The following is a 9,526-nucleotide window of genomic DNA, read 5'->3' as shown; positions in this document are numbered from 1 at the left end:
CCAGTCCATTCCCCTGCAGATTCAATTCCAAATTCCATTCCATTCCTTTTCACATTCCATTCCATTTCTTTCCATTCTTCATTCCATTCCCTTGCATTCCACATTCTATTCCTAATTCCATTCCCTTCCATACCACTTTCCATTACATTGCATTCCACATTTCATTCCATTCTATTCCACATTCCATTCCACTTAATTCAACATTCCATTCCACATTCCATCACATTCCAATCCACATGACATTCCACATTCCATTTCACTGCATTCCACATTCCATTCCACATTCCATTCCACATACCATCACATTCCATTCCACATGACATTCCACATTCCATTTCATTGCATTCCACATTCCTTTCCACATTCCACTCCACATTCCATTCCACAATCCATTCCACATTCCCTTCCACATTCCATTCCATTCCATTCCCCATCCCATTCCACATTCCGTTCCATTACTTTATACATTACACTCCACATTCCATTCCACAATCCCTTCCACATTCCATTCCATTCCTTTCCTCATTCCATTCCACATTCCAATCCATTCCGTTCTATTCTATTCCACATTTCATTCCACATTTGATTTCTTTCCTTTCCACATTCCATTCCATTCCATTCCACCTTCTATTCTATTCCATTCCACGTTTCATTCCACCTTGCCTTCCTTGTTCAACTCCACTTTCCATTCCACTTTCCATTCCATTCTCCTCCATTCCACATTCCATACCATTCCATTTCATTCCATTTCACAATCCATTCCATTCTGTTCCACATTCCATTGTACTTTCCATTCCACATACCATTCCGTTCCATTCCACATTCCATTCCACATTCCATTCCGTTCCATTCCACCTTCCATTGCATTCCACTTGACATTGCTTTCCACATTCCATTCCTTTCCATTCCATATTACATTCCATTCATTTCCACATTCCCTTCCACGTTCTATTCCACATTCCATTCCACATTCCATTCCATTCCATTCTATATTCCATTCCATTCCTTTAGACATTCTATTCCACATTCTATTCCACACTTCTTTCCACAGTCAATTCCATTCCATTTCACATTTCATTCCACATTCCAATCCACTTTCCATTCCACATTGTATTCCATTCCATTTCACTTTCCTTTCCACGTTCCATTTCACATCCCATTCCACATTATATTCCGTTCTATTCCACATTGCATTTAACATTCCATTCCATATTCCATGACTTTCCATTCCACATTCCAGTCCACACTCCACTTCACTTTTCATTCCATTCCACATTCCATTCCATTCCAGTTCGCATTACATTCCATTCCATTCCTCATTCCATTCCATATTACAGTCCACATTCCATTCCTTTCTATTCCACATTCTATTCCATTCCATTACATATTCCATTCCATTCCATTCCACATTCCTTTCCACAATCCATTCCAGATTCCAGTCCATTCCAATCCACATTCCATTCCACTCCATTCCACATTTCATTCCATTGCATTGCATTCCACATTCCTCTCTGTTGAATTCGGCATTCCATTCCTTTCCATTCTATTCCATTCTATTCCACATTCCATTATATTCCATTCCACATTCCATTCCATTCCATTCCACATTCCATTTCACATTCCATTCCACATTCTTTTCCGCATTCCATTCCATTTCATTCCACTTTCTATTCCATTCCATTCGACATTTCATTATACGTTCTGTTCCATTACATTCCACATTCCTTTCCATTCAATTCCTCGTTTTTTTCCCTTCCATTGCATTCCACATACCATTCCATTCCATTCCACTACACTCCATTCTATTCCACATTCCATTCCATTCCATTCCACATTCCATTCCATTCCATTCCACTTTCCATTCCACATTCCATTCCATATTCTTTTCCACGTTCCATTCAATTCCATTCTATATTACTTTCCTTAAATTCCTCATTTGTTTCCATTCCGTTGCATTCCACATTCCATTCCATTCCATTCCCATTCCATTCAATTCCATTCCATTCTATTCCACATTCCATTCCATTCCATTCCACATTCCTTTCCATTCCATTCCTCTTGCCATCCCACATTCCATTCCATTCCACTTTCCATTCCACCTTCCATTCCATTTCATTTCACATTCCATTACACGTTCCGTTCCATTCCATTCGACATTCTATTCCATGTTCCATTCCAAATTCCATTCCATTCCTTTCCATTCCGTGCCACATTTCATTCCATATTCCATTCCACATTCCATTCCGTTCCATTTCTCACTCCATTACACATTCCATTCCACATTCCCTCCCACATTCCATTCCATTCAATTCCACTTTTTATTCCCTTTTCCATTCCATTATATTCTACATTATATTCCACATTCCATTCCACATGCCCTTCCACATTCCCTTTCATTCCATTCCACATTCCAGTCCACTTTGCAATCTATCCATTTCCACATTCCATTCCACATTTGATTACATTTTTTCCACGTTGCAATCCATTCAATTCCACATTCCATTCCACGATCTATTCCATTCCATTCCACGTTTAATTTCACCTTCCATTCCACGTTCCACTCCACGTTGCATTCAATTCCGTTCCACATTCCATTCCACATTCCATTCCTTTGCACATTCCATTCCACATTCCATTCCACATTCCATTCCTTTCCACCTTCCATTTCATTGTATTCCAAATTCCATTTCACATTCCATTCCATTCCATTCCCTATTCCCTTCCACTTTCCAGTCCATTACACTCCACTTTCAATTCCACATTCCATTCCGTTCTATTCCACATTCCATTCCACAGTCCATTCCATTCCATTCCACATTCCATTCCACATTCAATTCCATTCCATTCCACATTCCCCCCATATTCCATTCCACGTTTCATTCCATGTTACATTCCATATTCCATTCCACATTCCATTCCACTTCACATTCCACTGCATTCCGTGTTCCATTCCATTACATTCCACCTTTCTTTTCATTCCAATTCGCAGTTCATTCCACATTCCTTTTCACGTTCCATTCCACATTCCATTTCACTTTCAATTCCATTCCATTCCATTCCATTCCACATTCGATGCCATTCCATTCCACATTCCATTCCACGTTCCATTTCACATTCCTGTACACATTGCATTCCACTTTCCATTCAACTTTCCATTGCACAGTCTATTCCATTCTGTTCCACATTCCATTCCTCATTCCATTTCATTGCATTCCACATTCCATTCCATTTCACTCCACATTCCATTCCACATTCCTTTCCATTCCATTCCACATTCCATTCCAAATTCCATTCCACAATCCACTCCGTTCCATTTCGTATTACCTTCCACGTTCAATTAGATTCCAGTCCACTTTACATTCCACGTTCCATTCCAAGTTCTATTACACTTTCCATTCCACGTTCGATTCCGTTGCATTTCATGTTCTGTTCCATTACATTCCACGTTCATTTTCGTTACGTTTCAAATTCGTTTCCACATTGCATTTCACATTCCTTTCCCCCTTCCGTTTCACATTCCATTCCATTCCACACCATTCCTTTCCACATTCCATTCCATTCCATTCCACATTCCATTCCATTCCATTGCATTCCACCTTCCATACCATTCCATTCCATTCCGCATTCCATTCCAATCCACGTTTCGTTCCACATTTCATTTCACTCAATTCCACATTGCATTCCACTTTCCATTCCACATTCCTTTCCACGTTCCATTCCACATTGAATTCCACATTCCATTCCACATTCCATTCCATTCCACATTCCATCCTATTGCATTCCACATCCCATTACACATTCCATTCCATTCCGTTCCACATTACCTTCCATTCCATTCAACATTCCATTCCGCTTTCCATTCCTCTTTCTTTTCCACGTTCTATTTGATTTCATTCCATGTTCCATTTCACATTCCATTCCATTCCATTCCACTTTCCATTCCACATTCCCTTTGACATTCCATTACACGTTACATTCCACATTCCATTCTCATTCCATTGCATTTCATTCCAAGTTCCATTCCACACTCCATTCCACATTCCATTCCACCTTCCACTCCATTTCATTCCACACGCCATTCCACAATCCATTGCACATTCCATTCCACTTTCCATTCCACATTCCATTAATGTCCATTCCATAGTACATTCGGTTCCATTCTACATTCCATTCCACATTCCATTCCATTCCGTTCCACATTCCATTCCATTACACTCCACAATTCATTCCACATTCCCTTCCTTTCCATTCCACATTCTATTTCATGTTCCGTTCAATTCCATTCCACGTTTTATTCCACATTCCGTTCCACTTTCCATTCCACATTCCATTCCGTTCCATTCCGCATTCCATTCCACATTCCATTCCACATTCCAATCCATTCCATTACACTTTCCATTACATTATAATCTACTTTCCATTCCATATTCCATTCTCATTCCATTGCATTAAATTCCACATTCCATTCCACATTCCATTCCATTGCATTTCACATTTCATACCACATTCCATTCCATTGCATTTCACATCCCATTCCATATTACATTCTATTCCATTCTATTCCACATTGCATTCCATTCCATTCAACAATCCATTCCACATTCCATTCTACATTCCATTCCAGGTTCCATTCCGTTGCATTCCAAATTCCAATCCATCCCATTCCACATTCCATTCCATTCAAATCCACATTCCATTCCATTGCATTCCATTCCATTCCACATTTCATTCCATTCGATTCCATTCCATTCCGTTCCACATTCCACTCCAATCCATTGCATTCTGCATTCCATTCCATTCCATTCCATTCCTTTCCATTCCATTCCATTCCACCTTCCAGTCCATCGCTTTTCATTCCACATTCCAGTCCATTCCTTTGTATTCCACATTCCATTCCATTCCATTCCACCTTCCATTACATTCCATTAAACAATCCATTCCACATTCCATTCCACATTCCATTCCATGTTCCATTCCGTTGCATTCCACATTCCAATCCATTCCATTCCACATTCCATTCCATTCAAATCCACATTGCATTCCATTGCATTCCATTCGATTCCACACTCCATTCCATTCCATTCCATTCCATATTCCATTCCATTGCATTCCGCATTCCATTCCATTCCATTCCACATTCCAGTCCATTCCATTGCATTCCACATTCCATTCCATTCCATTCCACAATCCATTCCATTCCATTCCATTGCATTCCATTCCACATTCCATTCCACTTTCCATTCCACGTCACATTTGATGTTTCATTCCACGTCCCATTCCATGTTCCATTGCTTTCTATTCCACATTCCATTCCATTCAATTCCAAATTCCATTCTATTCCATTCCACATTCCATTCCACGTTCCATTCTATTCCATTCAATGTTCCTTTTTGTTCCATTCAACGTTCCATTCCACGTTCCTTTCCCCAATCCTTTTCACATTGCATTCCAAATTCCATTCCATTCCATTCAACAATCCATTCCATTCCATTCCATTGCATTCCGCTCTACATTCCATTCCACTTTCCATTCCACGTCGAAGTCAATGTTCCATTCCATGTCCCATTCCATGTTCCATTCCTTTCTATTCCACATTCCATTGCATTCCATTCCAAATTCCATTCCATTCCATTCCACATTCCATTCCACGTTCCATTCAATTCCATTCAACTTTCCATTCCATTCCATTCAACGTTCCATTCCACGTTCCATTCCCCATTCATTTCCACACTGCCTTCCAAGTTCCATTCCATTCCATTCCACTTTCCATTCCTCGTTCCATTCCATTCAATTCCACGTTCCATTCCACATTGCATTCCTTTCCATTCCACTTTCCATTTCATTCCATTCCACATTCCTTTCCATTGCATTCCTCATTCCATTCCACGATCCATTCCACGTTGAATTCCATGTTCCATTCCACTTCCCATTCCACGTTCAATTAATTACCATTCCGGATTCGATTCCATTCTATTCCACATTCCGTTCCATTTCATTCAACGTTCAATTCCACCTACCATTCCACCTTTCATTCCGCTTTGCATTCCAAGACCTATTCCATTCCTTTCCACATTCCATTCCATTCCATTCCATGTTCCATTCCACTTTCCATTCCACATTCCATTCCACATTCCATTCCATTCCATTCCACATTCCATTCCATTCCATCCCACTTTCCATTCCACATTCCATTCCACTCCATTCCACATTCCATTCCACGTTGCATTCCACATTCCATTCCATTCCATTCTGCATTGCATTCCACACTCATTTCCACATTCCATTCGACATTCCATTCCTGTCCAATCTACATTCGATTCCACTTTCCATTCCATTCCATTCCACTATCCATTCCACATTCCGTTCCACATCCCATTCCACATTAATTTTCGTTCCATTCCACATTCCATTCTAAATTCCATTCCTTTCCATTCCACATTACATTCAATTCCACTACACATTCCTTTCCACTTTCACTTCCATTCCATTCCATTCCACGTTCCATTCCACGTTCCATTCCACGTTCCATTCCATTACAATCCAGGTTCTGTTCCATTCCATTTCACGTTCCATTTCATTCAATTCCACGTTCCATTTCATTCCATTTCACTTTCCATTCCACATTTCATTTCACATTCCATTCCTTTCTATTCCATTGCATTCAACATTCCTTTCCATTCCAATCCACATTCCATTCCATTACATTTAACAATCCATTCCTTTCAAAATTCCATTCCATTCCATTCCATATTCCATTCCATTCCATTCCATATTCCATTCCATTCCATTCCACATTCAATTCCACCTTCTATTCCATTCCACATTCCATTCCATTCCTTTCCATATTCCTTTGAATTCCATTATATTCCATTCCCCATTCCATTCAATTCTTTTCCATTACATATTCTATTCCATTCCACATTCCATTCCATTCCATTTCACATTCCATTCCATTCCATTCCATTCCATTACACATGATTTCCATTTCATTCCATTCCATTTCATTCCATTCCACATTGTATTCAGTTACACATTCCCTTCCTTTCCATTCCACCTTCTATTCCACTTCATTGTATTAAATTCCAATCTATATTCCATTCCATTCCATTCCATTCCAAATTCTATTCCATTCCATCACACATTCCATTACATTCATTTATTGCATTCTATTGCATTCCATTCCACATACCATTCTTTCCACGTTCCATTCCACATTCTATTCCACTTTACACTCTCTTGCACTCCACATTCCAGTCCACATTAAATTCCGCATTCCATTCCATTCCATTCCATGTTCCATTCCACTTTCCATTCCATTCCATTCCATGTTCCATTCCATTCCATTCCACATTCCCTTCCACATTTCTTTCCATTCCATTTCACATTCCATTCCATTCTATTCCCCATCCCATTCCACATTTCATTCCATTCCATTCAACTTTCCTTTCCACATTCCATTCCATTCAATTCAACATTCCATTCAATTCCATTCCTTTCCATTTCTCATTCCATTCCATTCGATTCCACATTCAATTCCACTTCATTCGATTCCACCTTCTATTCCATTCCACATTCCATTCCATTCCTTTCCATATTCCTTTCAATTCCATTAAATTCCATTCCCCATTCCATTCAATTCTTTTCCATTACACATTCTATTCCATTCCACATTCCATTCCATTTCATTTCACATTCCATTCCATTCCATTCCATTCCATTCCATTACAGATGGTTTCCATTTCATTCCATTCCATTTCATTCCATTCCACATTCTATTCAATTACACATTCCCTTCCTTTCCATTCCACCTTCTATTCCACTGCATTCTATTAAATTCCAATCTATATTCCATTCCATTCCATTCCATTCCAAATTATATTCCATTCCATCACACATTCCATTACATTCGTTTATTGCATTCTATTGCATTCCATTCCACATACAATTCTTTCCACATTCCATTCCACATTCTATTCCACTTTACATTCTGTTCCACTCCACATTCCAGTCCACATTAAATTCCACATTCCATTCCATTCCATTCCACGTTCCACTCCACTTTCCAATCCATTCCATTCCATTCCACATTCCCTTCCACATTCCTTTCCATTCCATTTAACATTCCATTCAATTCTATTCCCCATCCCATTCCACATTTGATTCCATTCCATTCAACTTTCCTTTCTACATGCCATTCCGTTCCATTCCATTCCTCAATCCATTACGAATTCCATTGTACATTCCATTGCACATTCTATTCCATTCCATTCCACATTCCATTCCATAAATTCCACATTCCATTACACATTCCATTCCATTCCATTGCATTCCACATTCCATTCCACATTCCATTTCACATTCCATTCCATTCAATTCAACAATCAATTCCACAATCCATTCCATTCCATTCCATTCCATGTTCCACTCCACGTTTCATTCCACATTCCATAACACATTCCATTCTGCATTCCATTCCATTCCTTTCCACTTTCCATTCCACATTCCATTCCATTCCGTTCCACATTTCATACCATTCCATTTCATTCCATCCCGCATTCGTTTCCCTTCCATTCCACATTCCATTCCAAATTCCATTCTACAATCCATTCCTTTCCTTTCCATTCTATTCCAGATTCCATTCCACATTCCATTCCACATTAAATTCCACATTCTATTCCTTTACATTTCACATTCCATTGCAAATTCCTTTCCATATCTCATTCCACATCCCATTCCATTCCATTCCATGTTCCATTCCATGTTTCATTCCACATTCCATTCCGCATTCCATTCCATTCCTTTCCACGTTCCATTCCACATTCCATTCCATTCCATTCCACGTTTCATACCATTCCATTTCATTCCATCCCACATTCCATTCCCTTCCATTCCACATTCCATTCCACATTCCATTCTGCAATCCATTCCTTTCCTTTCCATTCTATTCCGGATTCCATTCCACATTCCATTCCACATTAAATTCCACATTCCATTCCTTTACATTCTACATTCCATTGCAAATTCCTTTCATTATCCCTTTGCATATTCCATTCCATTCCATTCCATTCCATTCCACATTCCCTTCTGCATTCCATTCCACATTCCATTCCACAGCCCATTCCATTCCATTCCACTTTCCTTTCCGCATTCCATTCCATATTCCATTCCATTCCATACTACATTCCATTCCACTTTCCATTACATTCCTTTCCACCTTCCACTCCACATTCAATTGCACATTGCATTCCACCTTCCATTCCACATAGCATTGCACGTTCCATTCCATTCCATTCCATGTTGCATTCCAAATTCCATTCCATTCCATTCCATTCTCCTTTCCAAATTCCTTTCCACGTTCCATTCCACGTTGCGTTCAATTCCATCGCACTTTGCATTCCACTTTGCATTCCTTTCCTAGTTCTATTTCAAATTCCCTTATACATTCCATTCCACATTGCACTCCGTTCTATTCCACGTGCCACTCCACATTCCATTCCATTCCATTCCAGATTCCATTCCATTCCAC

This window comes from Pongo abelii, chromosome 22 (assembly GCF_028885655.2).
Source record: "Pongo abelii isolate AG06213 chromosome 22, NHGRI_mPonAbe1-v2.0_pri, whole genome shotgun sequence".
Classification (NCBI taxonomy): Eukaryota; Metazoa; Chordata; class Mammalia; order Primates; family Hominidae; genus Pongo; species Pongo abelii.
This window is presented reverse-complemented; position numbering follows the sequence as displayed.